The sequence below is a fragment of the Sceloporus undulatus genome, chromosome 5 (genome assembly GCF_019175285.1).
Source record: "Sceloporus undulatus isolate JIND9_A2432 ecotype Alabama chromosome 5, SceUnd_v1.1, whole genome shotgun sequence".
Taxonomy (NCBI): domain Eukaryota; kingdom Metazoa; phylum Chordata; class Lepidosauria; order Squamata; family Phrynosomatidae; genus Sceloporus; species Sceloporus undulatus.
In genome coordinates, this window is record NC_056526.1 from 117,670,745 (window position 1) to 117,697,549 (window position 26,805).

At 39.0% G+C, this 26,805-nt stretch overlaps 1 protein-coding gene across 9 annotated transcripts in view; it reads right to left on the reverse strand.

Annotated features, from left to right (window-relative positions):
* The window catches only part of APBB2 (amyloid beta precursor protein binding family B member 2), a 193,160-nt gene that overhangs the window by 118,967 nt on the left and 47,388 nt on the right, over positions 1-26,805 (reverse strand). For 8 of the 9 annotated variants that reach the window (XM_042467265.1, XM_042467269.1, XM_042467268.1 and 5 more), the window contains one exon: positions 6,936-7,051. The exons of the other annotated variant lie outside the window; for it this stretch is intronic. The gene's annotated coding sequence lies outside the window, so the exon portion shown is untranslated. The remainder of the gene's footprint in view (positions 1-6,935; positions 7,052-26,805) is intronic. 9 annotated transcript variants of the gene reach the window in all.

Here is a 26,805-nt window from a genome sequence, read left to right on the forward strand (position 1 = left end):
CCAGCAGTGCTAGGATGAGATGTTTGGAATGTCACCAAGGGCCTGTTTGGACTCTACCCTGAAATTTTCCTGAGGGAGAGATCAGGAATACACCCCTAACCCATTCTCTCCTCACCTTAGATGAGAGATGCAAGCAACTAAACTGGAATATCTGGTGGCTATTTTGTAAAGCCTCTCCTGTCTGGGTGATTATCAGAAAAGCAGCACTCTATGTCTTTTACTGTAACAAAAAAATCCATCTCTCTCCACGCCAAATCTGAAGACTGTTTCTACAGGGACATCTATGCCTTTTTGAGCATGTACAGGCAAGAAAGAAGCCCCAACCTACTCAGTAATTCTCTGGGCCTTTTATATCACTATATCTATCTTTCAAAACCCTTGTCTCTTTGAACACATTCACCTTGAGTACACAGGCCATATATGTAGGTTGCATTTGTCCAGAGGCTCCATGCAATGGAGATCTGGTACATACACTTACTGTATATTCGCCTAGCCATTCCTTTTTGGTAACTGGATCAACTTCCTGTTTGCTTCCACACAAATAAAGCAAAGTTTGATAAAATCAAATTGATTTTTCTAGTAAAATATACCTCTTCTATCTCAGCAATGTGATTACTTTAGTATGTATGAAATTTTATTTCTAATATACAATATTTGCTGTGCAGTATTTTGTGAAGACTGTCTGCCAAATTCATAACAATTGAATGTCAAGGAAAAAAGCAACATGGGATATACAGTATATGAAATAAAACATGTATGTGAGAGTCAGGGTGACTCAGCAGAAGCCAATTGGGAACCACACAGGTGTAAATGGTAAAGCAATTAACAAGTCTTGAATGCCAAGGACAGAAATACAAAGTGAATAATTGGACACACCTGACAATTAAGTGGTCAAGGCTGAGATGATGAAATCACTAATTGTAGGATGAACCAAAAGAACCAATGAGGATGGTGTACACGCCTACTGGGTGGAAACAGACAACAGTGGGTGGTACCATGCATTGACTATAATAATGACTATAGATCCCAATGTATTTTGTGGGTTGTAGTAGTGGATAGAGTGAGGAGTAGTGTATTGTTGTGTTGGATAGTTTGGAGCTGTATATAGTAGAATAAAGTAGATCTTTTATATAAGACTACTGAGTTGTCTGGTGTCTTGGGTGAAGCTACAAGAACCAGCTGGATCCTGAAGAAGGGTGAAGACTTCTGTGGAAGTAGAGTGAGAAGGCTTGGCGAGTTTGTCGGGGTCTTCAGCCTATTCTCTGTAACTCTGCTAAGCTATAACCACTGGCCAAAACAGGTCAGCGCGGTGCACAACCAGGTGGTGAGTTCCAGCCAGAGGTGAAGAGCTACAAGTCCCATCATCCCTGACATTGAACACTTGACATGATTTACTATTGTTCCACCAATCATTGCAATCAAAGGCAAAGTTTCCCTGCCATTGTGGCTCACTGAGCTGGCAAACTTGTATGACAGCTGCATTGTATTAGACAGAAATTGAACACTAGCTCCACATAAAACTGCAGAAGAGTCTGCACTGCTAAAAGTAGGATTTTAGCTTGCCTTCTCCCTTACAGGCTTGTTTTTCTTTTGATTAGTTGCAAAAAGAAAGAGGCAATTGGGATCATATTGCAAACATACACTGGGTAAGAAAGCACACCAAAGAATTCCAGAAGAAAATCAGTCTAGTAAAGCTTTTGATTTTGGAGATAATGAAAAATTATGTTTTGCTCTTAAAGAAATGATGTGCCACAGTATGTGATTGCCCTGATGCATAACCTGTACTCAGGACAAGAAGCTACCATCAGGACAGAACATGGAAAAAGAGAATGGTTTCCAATGAGCAAGGGGATCAGCCAAGGCTGAATTTTATCACCCTGTTTAATATGTAAACCGAATCCATCATACATAAAACTGGATTAGATTTAGATTTAGGGGAAGGAGGCATGAAAAGGAAGGAGCACCAACAATTTAAGATGTGCAGTAACACCATATTACTAGCAGAAAATAGCAAAAACTTGGAGGGACTATTGAAGAAAATTAAAAAAAAAATGTCAGGTTTGCAGTTGAACATTAAGAAAACAAAAATACAGTGGGCCCTTGATATCTACTGTGGTTTGGTTCCAGGACTTCTCATGGATAACAAAATCCATGGATGCTCAAGTCCCATTAAATACAATGGCATACCTAAATGGTGTTCTTTATATAAAATAGCAAAATCAAGGTTTGCTTTTTGGAATTTACATTTTTAAAAAATATTTTTGAGCCGTAATGGTTGAATCTGTAGATAAAGAATCTATGAATATGGAAGACTGACTGTAATGACCACAGATGATTTACATCAAGTAGATGATAAAGACATTGACATAGTAAAGATTTTTCATACCTTAGTCTCAGTTATTAATCAGAATGGAGATTACAGTCAACAAATCAGAAGAAGACTAGGACATGTAAGGGCAGCTATAAACATAATAGACAAGATCCTTAAGAGTAGCGTAAAGCCATATCACTGAATACCAAATACCAGCATATTTTTTATTTCTATGTATTACAGAAGAGAATCGTTTGAAATATGATACTGCAAGAGAGTTTTGTGGATACCCTGGACTGTTAAAAAGACAAATAAATGGTCCAAGAGAAAAATCAAGCCTGAACTGTTCCTAGAAGCCAAGATGACTAAACTGAGGTTGTTGTACTTTGGACATATCACGAGAAGACATGACTCATTACAAAACACAATGATGTCTGGTAACGTGGAAGACAGTATGAAGAGAAGAAGACTGCATTACAGGTGGATAGACTCTATCAAGAAAGCCATGGCCTTCAGCTTGCAAGGTCTGAGTGAGGCTGTTGATAACAGGGTACACAATGCCTTCCTTCCACCTGCCCCCATGTTCTGAAACTGAAACAATGATGGTATTAGGAATATGCAGTGAAGCTTCTTCCCAACTCAGACCAGGACTATTCCCAATCAATCATTCCCAATCAATCAATTAGATTAACAGTGCCAAATTTGCCTTTCATTTTTAAAAATGTAAGTATCTCATCTGTGTGAGAATCCTGCTCAGCCATGGAAAACGCACTGGGAGATCCTGGACAAGTCACATTCTATCAGCCTAAGTGGCAAATCTCCTCTGAATAAAGCTTTCCAAGAAAACCCTAGAGAGAGTTGCCATGAGTCGGACTCTACTTGAAGGCATATAACAACAAACAACAAATCTGATCTGTATCTTGCCCTTACCTCCAGAAGCTCAAGTGCCCCTTTTATCCATACAACAATCCTCTTAGGTAAACTGGGTTGAAAAAAATCATAACCTCACAAAGCTCAGTTAATTTCCCTAGCTGAGAGATGATTTAAACCATTCCAGATGCTGTGGGACAGGGCTCCCCCTTCCTGTATGACATTAGTTATGCTTGCTAGGGCTGATGGAAACTACATGACAGCAATATTTAGAAGGCTGCACATTCCCTTCAATCGCTCCAGTTCAGGTCCATGAGTCTTCCTACTACACCACAATGATTTTCATGCAGCACACATTTAGCACACATGCTTCTGTGAGGCTTTGGCCACTTGAGCAGATTATCTGAATTATTTTCTTATCAATGTCCTGGTACAAATGGGCCTTTAAGGGACGCCCTCGTCACGTGCTAGAGTTGCCTGGGGGTGGTGCGCCCACACTTCTCACAACCCTAGCATGTGATGAAGGCGTAACAATGGCGGCACCCTGTATACACAGAGCACCACTGTTACATAAGTGCCATGCAGTGTACACACACCGCCATGCGGCGCTTACATAACGAGTGCGCCAATGGCACACTTGTTATGTCGCCACCGCGGCTCTAGAAGAACCCACTTTTTGCGGGTTCTTTTTCCACTGGCAGGAAACCACACGGTTTGGCAGCTGCAGCTTCCTTCCAGTGGAAAAACAGGCCCCATTGTTTTTCAGCAGCCTGTACTGCGCCACTGTCATCTCTTTTGCAGTTTCAAAATTTTAGACAGAAATGATTCAAAGCACTGAGAAGTATATTGAAGAAGTTCCTGTTCTCTTGTAATAAGACCGAGGAAGAAATCGTGATGCAATTATCCCATATCTTGCATCAGTGTTTTCTCACACAAATCCTAAAGGCTGCAGCTGCAGCAGCAGTTCAAACAGCCAACTCCTTTCAAGGCAGATGCTGCAGTAGCTGGAAGGGAGCCACCACCTCACTGCAGCAGGAAACTTCCAAAGGCCAGAAGGAGACATTTGTCAGAGCTGTCTGGCAGCTGCCAAAATCACTACCAGAGTTGGGGAAAGATAGTGTTTTTTTTTAAAAAAAATCAGAACAGCAGCCAGGCATAGCATCATCAATCCCAGTGGCTCCCTCCATCCCAACTGCCACAGCTGTGGCCTCAGAGAAAGAGAACAGTGTCCAGCATATGCTGGACTTAATCCCCTCTCCCACTGCCATCCCCTTTTCCATATGTTTTATGTCTTTTTCAGTGGTAAACCTGAGAACAGGGAATTGTCAAATAACCATGTGTAAGCTGCTGTAGGAGCATTTTTGGCTGAAGAGGGGTATAAACACTCTAAACAAACAAACAAACAAACAAACAAGCTAGCAAGCAAGCAAGCAAGCAGTCAATATGGTCAGGCTGGTTAGAGGATTCTGGGAACTGTAATCCAAAATGTAATGTTCCCATGTTGATTTTCTGTCACTCAATTTCCCAACCCTCCTGTCTCCTAACTCAAAGTGTGATGTGCTAACTCCACACGTTTCCTGCATCTGCATCACTTCATGGGCTGCCATTTGGGAAAGCAGGGAGAAAAGAAGTAATCTCTGGCAGTGCTAGACATTACCGCAGGGATGGGGGATGGGGGGGAGGAGACACAGGATCTGCTGGCTTTCGTAGTAGCCACACACTTTCCAAATAATGTTGTTTGTTGTAGCTAAGGCAGAAGGCTCCCTTAACTCCTCTGGGATTTGATTATGTCCTCCCAAAGCACTGAACATACCTTGATGCTATTCCCTCCTTCACCCCAAAGGATTTTGTCTCCCTGGATTGGAAGCAATAAAGTCTGAAATAATTTAGACATCATAGCAGACCTACCTACATTTTGCTTTGGTGTGACAAATCAGATTCTGAAACAGCATTTCAGAGAGGTTTGTACTATCTATCGTATAGAGCAATTGACATCCCACAGTTGTTCTGGCCCTGCCTCTGGAATTCACCAGAGATGCGAAGGCCCAAGAAAAAAATATTGGAAAAGTTTTTTTCCCCCTGGATAAATAACAAATATAAAAATGGAAAAAATGGATTTGGGATTTTAGAATGGTTAATAAAGTGTACAAGACAAGATCTATGTCAAAATTATCTCCAAAAGCTATAGTACGAGAAGACTTTTATGTAAAATAATGTAGAGTGTCTGATCATTATAACTCCTAGTCTTGGTTTCCTTTCTCTCAGTTCTTTTTCAAGGAATGAACACTTTATGTAAGAGACCAAAAAAATCCATCTGTTTGACAAACGTTGATTCCCCACCTATCCTGTTTTATTGTTTTTTGTTTACTCTTAATAAGTGGAAAACTAAAAAAGGTTCCTTACAGTTCAGGACTTTGTAGCTCCATTTAAATTTTAAAAATTTAAAAAGGAAATTCAATTGTTGCCTGTATAAACTGTTCTTTTAATAAACTAAATAATATATAATATATTTTATGTTCATTGAGTAACTAAGTGACTTTCAGTCAGTATAGGGTGTAAACATCTTTCTTTTCTTCTATTTTATGAAAAATCTGGGAGCTTTTCTGGGGGCAAAATGGGGGGGGGGGATTTCCGATGGCTTCAAAATTCTGAGAAATGTTATATCCCTAGAAGCAAATGAGCCTGGAGTAGAAAATCTGTCTCCAATTTGTATCTAGATCAGTAAGCTACAATGGAAGATGTGAAGACAAATTTTCTATCACAAGTCTATTTGGTACTGTATGAACAGCACAAATCCCCAAAACATAAACAAATGCAGGCAGTAGAAAGAAATCCACTTTAAGGATGGATGCAAAAGGCCAATCCAAGGAGTCTGTGAGCTTCAACGGCCACAAAAAGCAGTCTCAGAAACTGCATGTAGCCCTAGGATTGCACATTGCTCAATTTTGATTTAAAGACTGGAATGATGAGCAGATTGAAAATGAAAATAGACAAGCCATTCCAAATACTGGTTAACAGAAATCATAGTTTGTCATCATGTCTGAACTGAAATATCAACCAATCTAAGAAACCATGATTTCTCAGAGCAAGAGGACCTGTGCCACATATTCCCTCCTCAGGTCTTTATCTGCTGCTTTATCATCTGCATACACACATGGTTTTGGTATTGCCCTCTTAGCTTGTTGAACAACAGTTTTACATGATGAACATAGTTTATCAGACAAACACTGTTAATCTGTACCCCAATCACTAAGTTGACTTGAGACAAATTAAATATTGTATTGTACAGCGGGCCCTCCCTTTACATGGGGGATCCGTTCTGGATCCCCCCCCCAAATAAGGGAAAAATCCGCATATGCTTGCGCTCCATTAAAAACAATGAGGCACATGCTGATGGCATAATAATAATAATAATAATAATAATAATAATAATAATAATAAATGATTTATTTATAGCTCGCCCAATCATGAGGAATCCAAGCAGGTTACAATAGTAAAAGTACATTAGAAATACAGTAAAATTCAAAATTAATCTCTTCCCAACCCCCCATCCCAGTTCTAAAACTACAATATTAAATAATCAAAATTTAAAAACAATAAAATACAATAGGCTAAAAATTGGGGCTTGAGGGCTGGAAACCACATATAGTGTGCCCATATATGGCGCAGATGCACTGTATATTGAATATTGTTATTTATATATATATTATATAATATTATATATAGTAAACATTAAATTATATTAAATACTTACTCTCTCCAGTCTTTGGTGAAGGCTTTGGTGGAAGGCCCCGTTTTTTAGCCCTTGATGCAAGCAGCAGTCGCACAAATGGACTGAGATGATATCCTGTTGTAATTGATCTGGAAGTACTGTTGTTGTTTTTAAAACAAAGGGGGAAAAAGCAAAAATGAATCACATAAAAGTTGCCAAAGTAATTCACTTCTCCTGACCTCATGATTCCACTACTTCTTAAGTCTCTTCATTCTGTTCTTGACATGAAAGACCTCCACAGTCTTGCCCCTCCTTATCCCTCTGTGCTTATAACTAAGCACAACCCTTCCTGTGATTTCTGCAGCTTCTGAAAATGGCTCTGCTTATTCTTTCTGGCTGCTCTTTATGTCTGGAACTACTTTTCAGAAGGAAAAAAGAGATACAAACATGATAACAGTTGGTATTCAGTACGTGGCTTTACCCAGTGCCTTAATGGATTGCAGCCGCGTCTAGCCTTCCCCAACCTGATATTCTCCAGATGTGCTGATTACAACTCTCACCATCCCTAGTTGGTAGTTGGTTGTGGATAATGGGACTTGTCATCCAACAAATCAGGAGGGTGGAAGGTGGAAAGAGGCTGAGCTATACATATTTTAAACAACTAATAAAGCATGCAGCCCAATGGAATTCACTTTTTTTTCTCTTAAAAATTAAAACATCAACATAAAAGAAGAATCAAACTGTATGAAATGATGATAGAGAGAGGCAGTCCAAGTACTGTATAAGAGGCAGAGCCTGGCACCTCAAACGTAGGGACCAAGTTCAATAAGGGAGCTTTGAGAAAAAGAACTGAATGAGCATGGCTAATCCCATACATGCCACTCTGAGCTTGAGGAAGTGTAGAATATGATTGATAAATAAGCACTACAATACAACAAGCCACCATGACAATGTCACATAAGCAAAAGAGAGCATAAGAGGGAATAGGTTTGCATTTATTTCTAACCATTCTGCAAACACACGCTAGTTTCCTGCCTGGTCTTCTGTTCCAGACTACTGTACACACATTTCAGGTTCCTCACTCTCTTGTTCCATTCGCAGCCATTCCTAAACAGAGAATCAACTGATCTTTGACTAGGTTTGTATCTTTATTTATTTATGGCATTTATATACCAGCCCAAAAAGGCTCCTGAGGTGATGCAAAAAATCAAATGCACTTTAAAAAAAAAAACAGAACAAATCTATGTAAGTTTAAAATACATTGAATATTTTTCTAAAACTGATTTTAAAAGTCTAAAAAAATAATTGTCAAACATAGTTTTAAAACAAACAAAACAGTACTGTTTCAAAAATCAAAGGCCACAAGGAACAATTCTGTTTTAGCTGCCTGCAGAAAGCTCAAAACAGACAGAGCCAGCCTATCTTCCTTGGCATGGAGTTCCATAATTGTAGTTGTCACACAGGCAGGGAGACTAAACCAAACCCTTAAGCTGTACTAAATAAAATCTCGGCAACAGTTCCTTTTCATTCTTGGCCATAATATTGTGCTTCCCTGGTTTCCCCAATGGCAAGCTGGCTTTAATTGGCCAGTGTTCCTGCACCAAATCCTTGACCTCTTGGTGATTCATGATTCCACCCTGTTGCCCTAGGAAGCTGATAATGCAAACATATATGCCTTTCCCATTCCTGCCATCTAGTAAAATACTCATGTTCAAAACTGGCAGGCAGCTACAGTCCTAAAATCATTAGTGTAGTCACAAAAAATGTGTTGCATAGCAAATGTCCTTGGACTACAGCTCCCATCATTCCTCCCCGTTCACCATACTGACTAGGGACAATAGGAGTTGCAGTTCAAGAGTATCTGGAAGGCTGCATGTTCCATAGTCTTAATTTAGAACAACATAGGATAGCAGGAGAAGAATAGGAAAGGGAACAAAAATGGTCTCTCCGAGCTCTACATTGTAAACTACAAGTCTCCGAATCCATGATGGAAGGAACCCTAAAAATAAATTACTCCTGCTAGAAGCTGGTTTCATATTGGGAGAAAGGTGGAATATAAATAAAAAAATAAACACTACAATAGTTCATGTTGAGATGTCACTTATGGCACTTATCAAGGCAAGGTGGTTAAAGGTCTATTCCTTACATCCACATTATGGTCAAGTGAATGCATATAGTGATTAATTCTCTTCTGCTTCCATGCCATGCAGCTGCCATATGCTTGTCAGAGTGTGATTTACACCATCATTTCAAATACATTTGGGTATAATCAAAGATATGCAAATAGGAATTCAAACCATCAAGTGAGCTAGATTGCTAAAATAATACAGGATAATATAGGTTTAGCTCAATTAAAAATAAAGGATACACTCAAGCTCAAGCCTGTTGGAAAATTAGAGAGACTCTGTAGCCTGAAGAATCTTTTGCTAGAGGCAGGCTTAGCGACACTTAATACCCAGACATGATGAAATTAGATCCAGTTTATATTCCTCCGAATCACTTGGATTAGTCTCTTGTTGGCTGGTAACAGGACAACAGACTGAAAGTGGCTTACCACATTTTGACAAATTAGCAACACATTAAAGGGTAGCTATTAAAATACTACATTCATGGATAGCAAAGTTTTAAGTTTCAGCCCCTCCTGCACTGGGGAATGGGTTCTGCTCAACTGCTTCACACTGTATTCATCAAATTAGTGTCCCACTATGATTTCCAGGTTTCCTCAATTCTCTCTGGAAAATCTAAGTTCTTTATATTAATTAAAACCCCAACTATAGATTGATAGACTGGAAGAGCTAATATCATAATCATTGTCAGCCTTTCAGTCTCTGGTGTTGCCACACATACATATTCTTGATTCTCATAATAGCTAAAGCAACAATTCCAGTGCCTTTGCCTAAGGAGTAGATAATTGCTGTTCTTATGGGATTGACACTGAAATCTAAGATTTGGGGGAAATCCCCATTGCATGTCAAAAGTCTTTGAAGTTCAGTTATCTGCTCTGTTTCTTCTCAAAATTTCTTTGTACTGCTTCTTCCCGAGTGCACAACCAAAATCTCACATATAAACCTGCAACAAGGATAGTATATCTGGTGGAGGGGGAAACACCACAGAATTGTTAAAGGTACTTAAGTTGCTTTTTAATGTTTTAATTACTATATTGCCACCCAAGCTTGAGAAGCAAGCAGAAAGAACTCCCACCTAGATATCCCACCATGATGAGAGAAAGGCAGAAAGGTGAAGTGCTTAAGCTCCACTTCTCCAACACAAGAAATCAAAATGGGATCTCTGCTGTGCTCTCCCTTCTCTGTGGCACAAAGTCACCAGTGACTTTCAAGTTTTAGTGGGGACTAGAACCTGGATCTTCTAAGTCTCAATCCACCTTTTATCCACAACACCCTATGCATAGCAAATCTGGAAGGTTCATGTCAAGTACATCCATATTCTATCCTGTGTCTGAAATGGGTTCTCAGGCTAAAGCACACATAGCCCTACATACTTTTCTGAGTGAGGCTCTATCCTTAAACTTCAGAAATTATTTTATGGGCTCTCCATTGGAGCTCTTCAGTTATGATTATCAGCAACAGCTTGGGATTCCCTGTTATAAAGATGTATAAAACAGGATCTGATATGCTTGCAATTTATTTATTTTTAAATAATTCATTCTCTTAAATAATCTCAGCTATTAGAAAATGGTATATTAATATGCATTTATATTAATGTTAATATAACATTTTTATATTAAGTAAGCCTATTTACTGACTCCCATTAAACTCAAGTGACATTTCTGTGGTTCTCTTTCCAGTTAACCAAATTTTGCTAACTACAGATCACAATCTTCTTCCTAGCCAACCAACCCTCCCAATTATTCTCTAGACTGCCAAGTCTGTACTGTCCACATGGAACAGAATAACAACTATGTATAGCATTTTGCTTGCAGGTACTGCAGAACTCAGTGTCACTAGCAGATAATAACATCTGTTTGAAAGCCTAGCAAAGAAAATAACAAAGTTATAGCCTCATAAACTTCAAGAATTTGAAGCCTTAATGAATTTATGACTCATTATGAAGATTAGAGATAGGCATTCCTTTGTGGCTTTCTGGGTGGTATTCCACAGTTGTTGCATTTTAAAGCCTTTGTGTAAGACTATCCAATGCTGAATAGATCAGCAGCAATGGAAGGACCTTCATCATGCAGAAGGGATAAAAATTAAGACTTCCCATGAAAGAAAAACATCACCTATAGAAACCTGTAGAAAGTCTGAAATAGACTTTTCCAGCCATATAATGTTTCCCAGACTCCCAATGCACTGGCCACTCTTAGCCAGGAGAATAGCAGGCTATTGGATACTTCTTGCAAACTGTGCAAAGCTTTAGACCACAGGCTTAATTGTGAGCTGATTTGTGGACTGTGGAATATGGACAAAGTAGGAAGGGAGCTGCCATGTTTTCTTAGCACTCTGTCTTCTTCCCAGGAGCCTCCCCAGGTTTTATCGGGCCTGAGAAGGCAAGGTGGGCAAGACTCCCCAAGTGACCAACAGCAGGTTTCATCCAGGTCTGCCCAGGAAGTATTTGTGTGGCCCCTCTCCCTTCTGCTTGGTATTGTGGTTTGGACTACCTCCTTACCCTGCCACCATTGATAAACTGCATGGTTTTTTTGTTTCTCATTTTGTCACAATTTTATTGAATTGGGACAGGATTCATTTTTGAGGGTAAAGGAATAGGGTGCATTAAACAGTCATCGGCTCATGCAGTCTGTGGATCTGTGCCTCATGCCAAGCCATTGCTATAGTATCTGTAACAATAATATTGTGGCTTTTCAGCTAAATTTTATGTGTGTGTCTTCAGTGTTTCCCCTTCTGGTGGCAGTTAAATCTCAATGCTAGGCTCACTCAGGGTCCTGTTCCCGGGAATGAATAGTGTATCTGGGACAGCAACATTATACCTGACTTGAGGTAGAAGAGACTCTACATGAGGAATGGGCAACTGTAGAATGCTAGGGGGCCACATCAGAATCCCAGGAAATCTTGAAAGGGTGCATCCCCACACCATGACTCACCAGGTAAAGACAGTAGACCTCCACATTTGTTGGGGTTAGGGGCACAGGACCCCAATGAAAATGGAAAAATGGAATGAATCTATATCTATATCTATATCTATCTATCTATCTATCTATATATATATATATATATATATATCCTGAGAAAATAACTCTCTAGGAATCTCTAAGTCCTCCAGGGTAATTCCATGGTCAAGATCTGCCAGAGGTTGACCATGGGGTTGCACTGGAGGACCTACAAATGCCTAAAGAAGTGTTTTCTCTAGGAAACTCTAGGTCTTCCACCAGTGTGGCCTTTCGCAGACGTTGACCACAGAGTCATTCTGGGTGACCTAGAGATTTCTAGAGAGAACATATTAATCAAATCCATGAATAATCAAATCTGCAAAAGTCAAATTTGCAAATGTGAAGGGCCAGCTGTAATAATCCATTTTTCCCTCCAAGTGCTCCCTAGAGGGTGGGGGAGGAATGTTTCCCCCCTTCAGGCCATTTTAAGGTTGAGAGAGGCCTTTTTTAGCCAGAGTGAGCCACATTCTATTGACTTCCTGTTGCAAAAAATAAAAATAAAAAGACCTTCCTAGAAGACATTTAGGGCAAAACTTTTTTTTTTTTTTTTACAAAATTGCCAAAACCAAAAAAATTATCCACTGGGCTCTCTGGAGGACACAAAAATGGCCCTGTGGCCATATATATGACCCATATATGGTATACTTTGCCCACCCCTACTCTGCATTTTACCTAGGGGGTGCTCACCCCAAACACAACATTGTTTACATGTACAGTGCATCCGCGTCATATGTGGGCGCATTATATGCTGCTTTCAACATATGCTGAAAGCAGTGCCGGAAGAAGTGGTGCCACGTGCTGGACAAAACAATGGCGTGTGCACCACCACATCATCGCGTGAGCATAAGTCTTCATATTCAAAAAACCCCTACCATTACATAGTTATACAACAATATTTCTTTGTTCTTTGATTTGGTCTGCTATTTGTGGCACTATGTTTTTTATTACTTTACTTTTTACTCTTTTGGATCATTAAATTGACATTTTTACATAGGCAAGGAATTAGCAAACCATTTGAAAATGAAACTTCATTAATCTACATTTTGTTTAAACTAAAGCCCATAACTATCTATGTTTAGGGGAAATAATACACCTTACTAGTAGGACAAGTTGCCTCATTCTGAATTTAACTGTGTGTGTGTGTGTGTGTTTAATAGACTTTGGCTCTTTATTAAGGGTCCCCTTCAACACTGACTGGATTTACTAATCTCTTTCTTGGCCTTTCTGCTGTAATACAACAAAGCCATGGTAATTAAGAAACAGGATAACATTTCAACTCAAATTATCAGTTCAGATGTGTCCCTTTCTCTAAGAATGGTCAAAGGAGACTGACAGATGCATGGTTATTATGGCCATGGTAGAAAGTCAAAGGGTGGGAAGAAAGTAAAAGTAAAGCATCCTTAATGTCTGGGCAAACAAAAGAGAGAAGTAGCTTGAAATTGGCTGGCATATGCTCCTTTCTGTGCTAAGCCATGAATGCGCATTTGAAAGAAAATGTCTACATAACAGCTAACAGAAGTCAATGCACACCAAAGTTACCATCAATGGTTTTTTGAAGAAGGGGGAGAAATGGATTTTCCAAGCACCAGATGGTGAAGTCAAATCTCAGAAAAGATTTTTTCCCTTTGCAATTTAACTCTAGTCTAGGCTTGCCAGGTGTCCCTTATTATAAAAGATGCCCATTATTTGAGGGATGGAATGCTTGTCCATTATAGGGCTGAAAGGTGTCCCTTATTATAAAGAATGTACTCTGTTTGAGGGTTGGGAGGCTTTTTCTTTAACATAGACTTAACACAATGTCAAGAAAATCCCTTATTTTGGAGTGTGAGCCCTTCATAAAGATATATGTGCATCATGTTATTTATGAATGTGGCAAATACATTAATTTTACAGAGCAAGTGTAAAAATTGGTATTTGGATAGAAGACAAGCTTGTTAATATCTACTTCCTGATTGTCAACCCTGCATGCCATGAATTTCAGTTGTCCCTTATTGTTATTTGAAAACTTGGAAACACTACCCTGACCAGAGCTTGAGAAAATTGCTTTTTTGGATTACTTCTCCTAGAATCCTGAAGTGTATGTTGTCACTGACCATGCAATCCAAGAACTTTCCAAGCTCTGTCTCACACTGGAAAAAGTACAGAGACCACAAATGGAACACTGAGTGGAAGCATGAATTGGGATGAGTTTAAACTGAAGTCAATGACAGCCTGCCCAACTCAACCTCTATGCAACAAGGGACAATAGAGCTGAGCTACTTGACACAACTGTTGTAATGGCTGAAACAGCGTGAAGTATTTTAAAAACCCTAAATTGCTACAGAAATGTATCATTATGGATTAAATGGCACTCATTAAAATACATAATACAAAGCACAACTGCACTAATGAAAATAGACTTGCTGAAAAATTTGTCTTTGGGACTGATTTATAATTGTAAGAAGCAACAAAACATCAGAGTAAGCTTAACAGCGAGTGCTTCACTTCATATGAGTAACACAATTGTCTTATGTTTGGTTCAGTTTTTTTTTAAAAAAAAAAGTTAATATTATCTCTACCCACATATAGGATATTTGTGTTATTCTCTTGATATATGAGGATACTTTGCACTAAGAGTCCAGAGTATTGATTTTCAATTTAGCAGTAAGTTCAATAGGGAGTGGCAATTGTGCCGCCCTCTAGATGTTGATGGACTGCAATTGCCTGGAGTTCTGGCCAGTATAGCCAGTGGTGAGGAATGTTGGGAGTTGCAGCAAAACAACCTCTGGAAAGTTGTACAATACTCACCCCTGGATTAAATGCAGCACACTGCTCTGTCACTAAACCTGACTGTCACAATAGGAAAAAAAACAAAGAAATCCATCAGCTTCAGGCTTTCACTGGATACAGAGTCCCCTCTTCATTGCTAAAAGCAAGGAGAAGCAAAGTACAAGAGAAAACTGCACAAAATGGGAGAGGCTGAAAACTCTGTATGATGTAGAAAGTATGTTTTCACCCCATGGTTCCAGAAACGATTGGCTATATGTATTTCATGAAAATAGCCACAGATAGAGATAGGCCACTGAGTAGGCTAGGGAACAAAGCAGTTTCATGTCCTGCTTTATAGAGGACAGCCCTCTATTTGAAGGTGCGTCCTTTGCTTCAAGGGCCACCGATTCCTGACTGATGGGCACCATAAGAAAGGAGAGGAAAAGCTTTGCAGAATGGACTCATCAACAGTTAATACGTAACAGACTAAGCCAGCACCCAGGTCATCTGGTCACAGTCTCTCACACCCTCATTATTTTTAAATAGACATCATCATTACCATCATATTATTATCATCATCATTTGTACCTTGCTTTTTCGCCAAAATTGGGACTCAAAGCAGCTTACAGTAAAAAAAAAAACACACAGTACAATTAAAAACTTACAAAGGTGACAATTAAAATGAAATTAAACTATTACATCTGCATAGATCAACTGTTTCATCTGTGCTTCCCACTTTCTCAGTTATGTTTAAGTGGCCACTCTGCTTTTCATAAGAGTGACCATGTTTGGGGGTGAGGTATTCCCTGGATTTTTCTCCCTCCCAACAATAATCTTTAGGACTCCACAAGAAGTGCAGGAAGTGTTAGATAATGAAAATCTGACTTGTGACTGAACAGGATTAAGAGTTAATATCTTGGGCAGAACAAAGAAAGGACAACAAGACTGGCTACCACTGATCACTGCCTGGCACCATTCGTTTCCATCTGCTAGGTATTATCATTACTTCCATAATATCTGGATGTACAATAAAGCAGTGGGTCCTTTTCCTTTTTTCAGATTTCACCACACGCAGAATACAAAGGGCTGGGATAAAAGGCCCTCTTCATTTTAAAAAAGAAAAGAAAAAAGACAATTCCCAAAGTAAGTTTTGGGAGCCTCCTATAACCAGAAGGCTGCTAAAGGCACAGATTTTGTTTGATTCACACTTCATAAAATCAGTCCCTTTGGATCCTCATGCTGGGATTAGTGAGTGACCTGTGAAAGTATTCATGGCTTCACCATGCCATCTTTTCCCAGCCATCTGAAAACTGTTTAGTTGGGGGGGAGGGGTCCATAGTAATGAATAACTCTCTAGAGGTACCCATGATCAACAAAATCTCACACTGTTTTTTTATTGCTGTTTAATGAAGTTCATAGCCTTTCAAATCTTACACCTATTTCTGCACTGCAGGGAGAAGCCCAAAGTGGCAAGCTCAGTCACAAGCCGATTTTGCAGATCATTGCACTGCAATGATAGAGAATACGGAAGAGATGAAGATAAATGTTCAGCATGCTTGGTAGCACACCACTTTGGAAGTTAAGATTCACATCTTATCAGGATGAAATGTGAGCCTCTAAAGATGAACATAAGCAAAATCCAGTAAAATCTGGCTTGCTTAAATGTTCAGCATACTGTCAGAATAGCCTTAAAATACAACATTCCAAAACACTGAACTTGCTCACTGTTGTTAAACAGGGAATGCTAACATTTACTATGGCCCCATTCCCACTGGCGGGTTTGCTCCTGAAGGAACTGGGAAGATTGGGGGGGGGGCCTTCCCAAATCTCTCCGTTAGTAAGTGCCCACTACAAGAAGAGGGGCATTTTAACCCAAATGTCTTCTTCAGAAATCAGGATTTACCATGAAGGCGCCTGTTGTCAATCAAGCGATTGTCATAGGTGACGTGTGCAGCACTCATTGGGGCATCGGAAGTGTGCTTTCCCCCCTTCTTTTTTTTTAAAGAGCCAGGCACAAAATGCACCAAAATGTGCACATTTTGTCAAATTTAAAAACCTCTTTGTGTGTGGGGGGGGGCATTTTCAACCCCAAAATGCAAGCTAATGCATCCTGTATCCCCCCTCCTTGCCACCCCAGAATGCCTCTTACACATGTAATAATAATAATAATAAATTCCTCAACTCGGAAATGCCAGAAAAGGATGCGATTGCCATGCATTTCTTTTTTGTTCTTAAAAGCAATTCAGGGCTACCCCTGAATTCCTTAACGACAGTTGCAAAATCATGTATCATTTTGCCAATTGGCCAAATTGACAAGAGCAACAAATGTAACATTCGAATTGTAGCATTCCATTCGCAGGTCTTGCCCATTGTAACATTTCCCCTTTGCTGAGAGTGAGCAAAGGAAAGGGAAAGTGAACCAGCAGCAGCTAGCCACGTTCTATATATCTATATAGCTGCCTCAATAAAAAAACATGCACATATTTTGTCAAAAATAATTTTAAAAAATAAAAAAGGGAGAAGGTGCCTGATGGGAGCTCCATTCATGCTCTGCCTGTGACCTAAACTGAACTGACCCCTTTCCTCCTCCTACATTCTCTTCAGAGGAGCTTTGCCATTGCCTTCCACTGAGGCTGAGAGAGAGTGACCTGTCAGTTCCAACTGACCCATGGAATCAATTGGGAATAAAAGGGAAATGCAGCACAGGCATTCTGACTGTAGCATCCACATATAACACTAATAATAATAATAATAATAATAATAATAATCCAGGAGCAAGAGGAAATAAAGCACAAGCAAGCACACAGACATGTCACCCAATAAATCATGCGCATAAGTTGTCAAAAATAAAAGCCTGATTTTACAGCCTGATTTCCCTACATCCCTCCTCCGGCTTGGCCCCGCAGCCCTATATCCCTTGGCAATCCTCCTCCTCCTCTTTCCTTCCGACCCTCCCCTCCCTCTGAGCTGCCCTGGCTCCTTCATCCTCCTCCTCCTCCTCCATCACTTTCTCAACTACCCCCTCCCTCTGATAGCCCTTTGCAGCCCCCATCAGTCACCCTTATTTCCCCTTTTTGCTTCCTGTCACCCTTTCCTCCAGATTCCCCTTTTTCCTTCAGCTCTTTCCTCCTCCCCCCCTTCGATGAGGGGAGGGAATTTTCTGACCTCTGCCCACCCTCTGACCTTAATCCCTCCCTGAATTTGCCCCGATCATGATTGAGGGCAAGTTCATATTTCGCGGAACCTGGGTCTTTTCAGAAAAGACAGATTTTAGCCCAAATCTCGATAGCCCGCGCTAAGGGGCATTTCCTTGTGCAAGCCTCGACATGGATTGTGAAAGAATCGGGCCCAAAATGAAGAATTGATTTCAAAACCGGGTTAAAAGGTAGTATGAATGGCCCCTTACTAAAAAGGAGAAGGAGGAGGAAGAGGAACAGCTAGTATTGGGCAGTGGTAAAGAAAATACTGTACATTTTTACCAAATCTTGGAAACATTACTTTTTTGTATTAGAACTAGCATGGGAACTGTGGGAGCTGTGGACCAGAAAAAACCTTTTCTAAACTCTTAATGGTTCTACATCTACAACATGGAGTAACATGTAGCTGGAATATTTGTTGTTTTTTTTTAATCATTATTTTTATTACATTATATTTAATTGTTTTATAAAGAAACAACTTGATTTAAAAACCAACTACGATAATATATAAAGCTGTGTGTTGTACTGATTGAGCACTAGACTAGGATTTCTGCCACACTGCAGAATTAATGTAGTTTGACACTGCTTTAACTGTCATGTCTCCATCCCATGGAACCCTAAGATTTCTAGTATGCTGTGGCACCAGAGTTCTCTGACAGAGGAGGCTAAACATCTCACCAAAATGCAAATCCCAGATTTCCATAGCACCTAGCCATGGGAATTAAGGCAGTGTCAAACTACATTAATTCTGCAGTCTAGATGCAGCGTAGGACTTCAAGAGAGTCAAATCCGTATATGCATATGCTTTAGGGTTGTGTGTATAATCTAAAGCTTTATTACCAATTAATTATATATAAGTGGGGAAGGCAGAGGAGAGGGGAAGAAATAACATCACTCTCCATTTGTCAATTACAATTATCGCAAACAATGCTACCAGCTTGACACAAGACAAAATTACAGGACTGCAAAGAAACCATGTGGTTTTTCATATAAACCATCTGCATTGCGACTATACCATGAAAACGAGCCCCTACACAGAATATGAGCCCAATCTTTTTCAGGGAGACATTCTCCTCAGCTGTTAACAAGGAGTATTCTGGTTGACTATGAATCAAGATAGATGTTCGAAATTGAACAGTTTGTTTCAGGGAATCCTTAGCCAAATAAAATACTTTTTCCCCCTTCAGGGAATTCTTAGCAAAATGAAACCCACTTTTCTCTTCCATATCCATCATGAGAAAGTGACGCTTTCTCAATATCAAACATTATATTTCTCATGCTTGCAGCAAAGCAATTATTAAATTATGCATGTAGCCCTCTTTATATCATGCACTCTGTTCTTGCTTGTCACTGCTGAGATATGTTCTAGGCACGTTTGCAATAGCTTTTTTATTGTTACCTATAGCAAAGAAGTGTCTGATTTGATCTGGTAGAAGCAGATGTCATCTCTCTCTCTCTCTCTCTCTCATTCATTCACTCAAGAAAGGACAAAAGGGTTCCCCTCCTCTCAGAATATTATCACAGAAAACACAATAGATGCAATCAAACATTTGTTGGACAGTATAATAAAATACCACGAGACTCTAGTTTTTAAATGGTGTGAATCCCAAACATTCTTGCCAAATGGTGGATATGCTACCCTGAAAAATACCTTGTCCTCCAATCAAGAATCTTATTGTCCCTCAATAAGATCACTGCACACATGCTCAGATCATGGCAATCACAGAATATGGCCCTCTGTCACATAAATCAAATATCCCTGCAGCATCCTAGGGTTCCATAGGTGATGAACAGATGTTCCTCAGCAGATGTGTTCATGTGGACAGGGGTCCCTGGAAGGACATAAGTTAGTAATAAAAGTTATATTGTGCCAGACCATTGGTCCACTTAGCTCAATAGTATCTACACTAGGGTGAGGATCAGGCAGCGGGATGCAACCACAAGACTGTTTTTAAAAGCTTTGAGGCTCTCTCCCCCACATTTTGCTTCTTCTTTTTTTAAAAAAAAAAGAAAGTGGACTTGGGCTTCCAAAAACAGCCAGGAGACACAGTTCTCTTGTGTACTGTACTACACAAGGCACCTTGTTTTATCTTCTCCATGTGTGAGGGAGTTTTTTGAACTAGGAATTATTCTCCCCAACCCATTTGATCAAAAAAGGCACTAGAGGTCCAGAAACTGGTACTGATGGTAGGAAACAGCATTTCAATGCTGCCAGGTTACCCAGTCCTGGTCTACTGACTAGCAACTGCTTTTTGTGATTTAGGAAGGAGTACTATCTAGGTTTACTAGAGATGACAGGAACTGAATCAGAACCTTTTGCATGTGAAGCAGGACACAGAACATAGTCTTTTTTATGGTTGCTCTCAGACTGTGCAATTCTCTCCCACATGAAGCTAAGCTGGCATCCTTTCTGCTCTCTTTCCCCAGCAGGCAAACACTTTTTTGTTCATTCAAGTCTTTGACGATTAACTGTCCACTTCAAAATTATATTTAATTGTAGTGTGTTGTTCTGTTATCATTATTACTGTGTTTTAACTATTTTGATGTTTTTAATATGATTATTTAATCGGGTTTTTAAACTTTTGTATTATCCACTGTTCTAGCATTTTGTTTATTGTGAAGTCCCTTGGGTTCCATATAGGAAGAAAGGTGTGGGATATAAATTAAATAACTCTATAAAGCATGTGCTCTACCACTGAGCTTTGGGCCTTCCACTACCTACATACCACGTTATAATTCGCAAACTTTATTTGTGAACATGAATCATGTAGGCTTAAAGCTTCACAAAAGTTACATTTTGCAGCCAGTGGCACTATTCTTTATTATTTAATAAAGCATATTGTTCATTGAAAACTAGTTTGTGCTTTTACCAATGGGATTGCTGGGCTCAAACAATAAACCTCTGGTGGAAAGCAAGTTTCCCTCATCATGCCACAAACCCTTCTGGCACAGATACTAGTTTTTCTAACAAATAAAACAGATACACCAGCCATTCTGTCACACAAAATAAACCCTAGCATTATGTGCCATTCTTCTAAAAACATTGACACGGCGAAATACATGAACAAAGCATCAAAGAAAAGAAAGCAGAGGCTATAGTTTTAGCTATGTTTTCAAGGTCATATTAAAAAGCTACAAAAGTCATAGAAATAGAGTTCACAACTCAAGCGCCAAGAGTTTTCTCCAGAAGCAAAGGTTAATTAGTCTGCCAAACACTGGCAATATCCTCCTTTATGGAAATACCATGCCCTACTGAGAGTTAATTATGGACAGACTGCAGAGATGTTCAAAAAGATACAGATAACCAAGAAAGTGCTGAATTTACAGTTATAGGAAATGAATACAGTGATGTTACACAATTTATTCATAAACCGTCTAATAAGCTCCGTGTTATATTAAACTAAACACACAGTTCAACTCCTCAGTAAAGTAACCTATGTCACTAATGGGCATAAATGTATTACCTTAAGGTTAATGGTCTGGTTGCAATCCATAATTCTAGACATCTTCTTAATTCCTTATTTTAAAATATCAGCATCCAAATTACAGATATGATCAAAAGACCAGTAGGCTTTAATTCTGCATTTGGCTAAGAATTCCAAGGGGCTTCAGCGTGATTATAGAACAATCTATCTATCTATATGTTTTAAAACTTGACAGGATTAAAGTGTTACATTGAAAGGAGTCAAACAATAAAAGCTCCTATGGACCATTTAGTTATATGCAGTTGGCCCTCCATATCCATGGATTCTTTATCCATGGATTCAACCATCCACACTTGAAAATATTCAAAAAAATATAAATTCCAAAAAGCAAACTTTGATTTTGTCATTTTATACAACAGACAGAGGTACTGACTTCCATGTGCTCAAATCCATTTTTGGACACTACTTCATGACCCCCCGCTTTCAAGGAGCAGAGTCATTGATTTCCATGAGCACAAGTCCCTTTTTGGATGCTGCTTCATGATCCCTGGCTTCTGAGGGAGAGGTATTGACTTCCATGTATACAAGTCCCTTACGGACTGATACACAGCACCCAGTTTATCTCAGGTACCTGGCCACAACCTCAAAGGCATTATGGTGACTGAATGACTTGGGGGTGAAAGGTGCCAAGCTGACTGACACTTTGCAAGCAGTGCTCACAGTCACAAGCCAGATTCAATAGTCAGCTTGGGCCCTTTCCCCTCCTCTCAACTTGCTTTCCAAGCAGCATGCATGCCTGCAAGTGGTCCAAAACTATAGTCCTGTATATATGGTAAGTCTTGGGAGTTCACAGAAACAAAATATATTTAAAGGTACCATATATATAGGACAATAAGTCGACCTCATGTATAAGTTGAGGTCAAGTTTTGGGGGTGAAAATTATGTATTTTTATATGACCATGGATAAGTCGAGGGTAAAACTTAGGGACATGTAATGAAGGATCTAAATGATGAGATGTGTCCATGTCCCTCCCTAAACTGCCAATCCCAGGATTCCACAGGAAGAACCATGGAATAATATCACTAGAATTCTGTAGTGTGAATGTGCCCTAAGTAGCTTTATAATCTTTCTAGCTATTCATTAAAGCAAAACAAAACAATGCATTCAAAAAAGTTTTTTTTCAAATTGCATAGACTATATAGTTCAGACACATTTTTATACAGAATTCAGAGTGTCTAAACACATTTTTATATAGACATTATATACCAAGTGTTGTTATAGCAGCATTATACACAGCTAGGCATTCTCATAATAATAAACATTATGTATAAGCCATTATCCAGAACATCAAAATATCTAAAAACATTGCTGGGTCTGAAATTGGCAAAATAGAAAGGATAGCCTGTACCAGCCCTTTCCCAAAGATTCCTTACCCTAAGGACCAGAGAAGAGGGTCTGGACCCTGGAAACCCCACTGGACAACCAAACCTATGCCATTGCCTGCCATTTACAAACCGTTGAGCACTGCATTGTGTGATGAACTGAACTGTAGTCCCTCACTGAAGACTCAAGACCTTCATACACATTCCTGTGTTCTGAACTAAAGATGGCATCTTCTTACCAAAGAACTTTTCAGACTTGGAATGAATCCTCCCATCCAAGCTGGTCACTGGCTCTTTCTGGGCAAGAAGGAATATAATGGGCTTCCTGTGACAGCTGAGTCTTGTAAAAACAATGAGTACCTAGATTTGTTCTTGGCCTTACTTTCTAGTTTGCCTCCCCCTTCCCCAATTCCAATTGCTTTTTGGTCCCAGGTCCTGGATATTTAGATGCTTCAGAGTGACTGTTGCCTCTTGACCAGCCCTAACACCTATCCAACCACTATATTCTCTTCCCTCCCTCAGCCAAAAAAACATACTTCTGACTGAGGTGACCAAGCTAGATTATCTGCCTGGCTACCACTGGATGCTCTGTCTCACTTCTGGGGTTGTTGTTGTTGTTTGTTGTTAACTTCGTTTATATTTCCCTCCAAAATGGGGATACAAGATGGCTTCCAAATACAATACAATGGAATAAAATGGAATTAAGCCATCAATAATATTTAAAAGATTAAAACATATCATTAACTGTGAGATCAGTACATCTCATTAATGGAAGCCCAAGGTATACTCCTGACCTTACTACATACAGACGTATGGCAGCACAGAGCACAGAAGCAACCTCGCTTTTGCTTGAGATTAGATCAGGTACTGTATATTCAGTTCTGGAGATTTCAAATGGCATATTATACTTATTATAGTAATTTCTTTCTTATACTCTAAATTGCATATGTGGTGTGGAACTCTACACTTGTAATCCTCTGCCTATATCATGAACATTCAGGGAAAGCTTACACAATGCTCATGATGGAGTTTTTAATCAATTCACAGTCCTATCACCTACATAATCAAAGTTTCATTAAACTAAGGGTACTGTTTGCTAAAAATAGATTATTCCTGCTATTCTTGTAGAAACCCCTATGAAGAAACTGATGATTTTCTTTGGATTCAAAAGATATGTTGGTGGGAAAGACATATCAAAAAGGTCTACTTGGTAAAATTATATCAACTAGTACAACAAGCTGAGACCTTTTCTAATACATCAGGACTTGGCACTCCAGGTATTTCCAATTTCACCTACCAGAAGCCTCAGCTAGCATACTAATAGTAAGACATTATGGGAACTATAAATTGAAAATATCTGAAGAGTCAAAGTTTCCATTCTGTTTCACTGCATCCCTTGTTTGATGAGCAGCAAAGTATTCATCAGGCTTTGACCTCAATAAAGTTCCAATTTATCTTTTAGTTATTGTTCCTCGGCTTGTCTATTTACATCTTGCAAATTTACTCATGTTACATTAATTTGTAACCTGAAAGCTGATTCATGAATTACAAACCAGGATGTAAGCTGGTGACAGACGCATGAAAGGCATCTAAACTCCATCTGAATCACCATGTGTCTGACTGCAGGCTTGCCTGTGCATGTGTGCTCCCAGGAGGAAGAAAACTTTCCTTTCTGTATCAGGTAAATTGAGGGATTCTAGCTTGTGAAAATATGTAGGTAGGAGCCATTATGCCTACATTATAGTGGAAAGCCATCGAAGCATACTCCCCTTATCTTATGCACATTACAATCTTCTCTTCTAGCTAAGCTCACGAAAAAACTTTCAGTTTGCAGATGTTAGAGTTACACAGTACTGATTGTCTCTTATAACATCCATGGCCTCCCTTCTTGAAATGGGCTTATCTACAGAGGGGGGTGTGTGTGTGTACTCATGCACCTTCCAGTCTCCTGTCACCTTATTTTATAAGGTTTTCTTAGACAAGGTATACTCAGAAGTGGTTTGGCTAGTTCCTACAGCACCTGACTCTTATTTATGTCCCGAATCACTACCATTTCCAATATTAAGTCCTTGGAGAGTTGATGTCACTAAATATAAACCAGACTAGGCAACTGACACACACAGTATTGTGTGCAGCTTGGCCCTGATCCTACCCCCAGGCTTACTCATGAGGAAGCTCCTCCACTGCCCCAAGTGGCAGCTGCTCCCCCCCGGGTCAAGGGAATTCCAAATAACATTTCCTTTTCTCATCTTTATCTTGTTTTTACATTGACCTATGCATAAGTTGACCCAGGTTTTTTAGATCTATTTTTTAACTCAAATTCCTCAACTTATACACAAGTTTATATGTTAATTAATTTCTCCTGATTTGCTTCCCAAGATGAGCTGCAAATGCTTTTCCTGCTCAGCCAAATATATAGGACACCAAAGTATCACATGTACTGCGTCTTCAATTGACTTTTGTGTGACAAAGATAAACTCTTTCATTATAAGAAGTCCCATTATAGCAGCCTTCTAATCCAGCAAGTGACAATACATTGAAATTACCCTTTGTGAAGGCCTTTCTACAATCAATGTTTGTAATATCAATAAAATAGGATGGGAGGGTCAGAAAGAGCTAATCATAAAGATCAGCAGATCTTACAGTATAATAATCCTAAATCTACTTATACAATCAAATCCTCAGCCTTTATTTAAGTGAGAGTTTAATAGCACAAAAACCAAGAGTCCTTACATATTCTTCTGAAAAGCCAAGCTTACCAAATAAATGTAAGGCAAAACTCCTCCCTAAGATGGGTTTCACCTCATCTTATTTTAATATTTAAAAATCACAAGGGGTACAAAACAAAATCTCCCACCAGTAATTAGTTAATTGTGTAGTGTACCAAAATCATTTTGGTGGTAGTCATAGCGCAAGTCTCTCATTAAGGCTGTTGATGCTGAGGAATGAGCAGCCAGCTATAAACAGGATTTTATTTTTATTTATTTTTTTTGGTACAACATTTAGTAATTCTAATTGACCAATCCTTAAATTGCAGGTCAATATAAAATCTAGGGGAAATGTTTTACCCTGAAACCTTCCAAAATTGGTTGAACCAAGCAAGCATCCTCCTCTACCTACAGAGCCTGAGAGTGCCTATTATTGCTTTTCAAGTTTTTGCTTAGCATAATCAATGGCTGCTGTCCAAGAGGCTTGACTGGTCAAACACCACCCCAAATACTTAAAACATGTTACCTATTGAAGTAAATTCCTATCAATTGACCATTTATGGGGTTGTGGTCTTCACTATATCTTAAAAGATATAAAAGGATGTTATTAGAAAAGAATTAGCATGTTTTCTTAATATTAATATGCTAAAAAATCTAATTCAATTGCATTTGCATTAGTAGGGAGAATTGTTAAACAACCAAATTTATGTAAAATTGTCATTTAATATAGCACCCATAGAGGGTAGAAAAAAGCACACTGATTCATACAACAATCCATTACATTATAGGATTAAATTAGGTCAGGTCTTTCAACTGATGCTACTGTGCTTCTACCTACCATTTCCCAAGTCTATCTCTTAATGATATCTAAACAACACTCTTAAACACTCTCTCTTACAGTTCTAAAATCAAGATGCATTCTAATTATCAGTCAGGAAAAAAGGAAATCTGAGTTTTTAAAAGATGTCTTAGATACAAAATGCTGTGATCCTAACCACTTTATATCAGGAAATGTTGCAGGTAAATAAATGGGATTTATGAGGACATAATTTGTTTTAGTTCTGAGTGTAAATAGCACAATGGCACTCAGCATTTTAAAGGCACTGAAATGTCATTTCCAAAACCATTTCAATGGCTACACTCTATTACTCAAGTTCTTTTTGGAAATTTTGTTTATTGATATAGTTTTTTTAAAACCTCACATGTGATCATATATTTTCGCTTACATTTTCTCAAACTAGAAAAAGGATAGAAATTCTCAAAGAGAAAAAAATATATCTGGTTTAAAGCAAAAGGGCATGCTAACACAAAACATGATCACTTTAA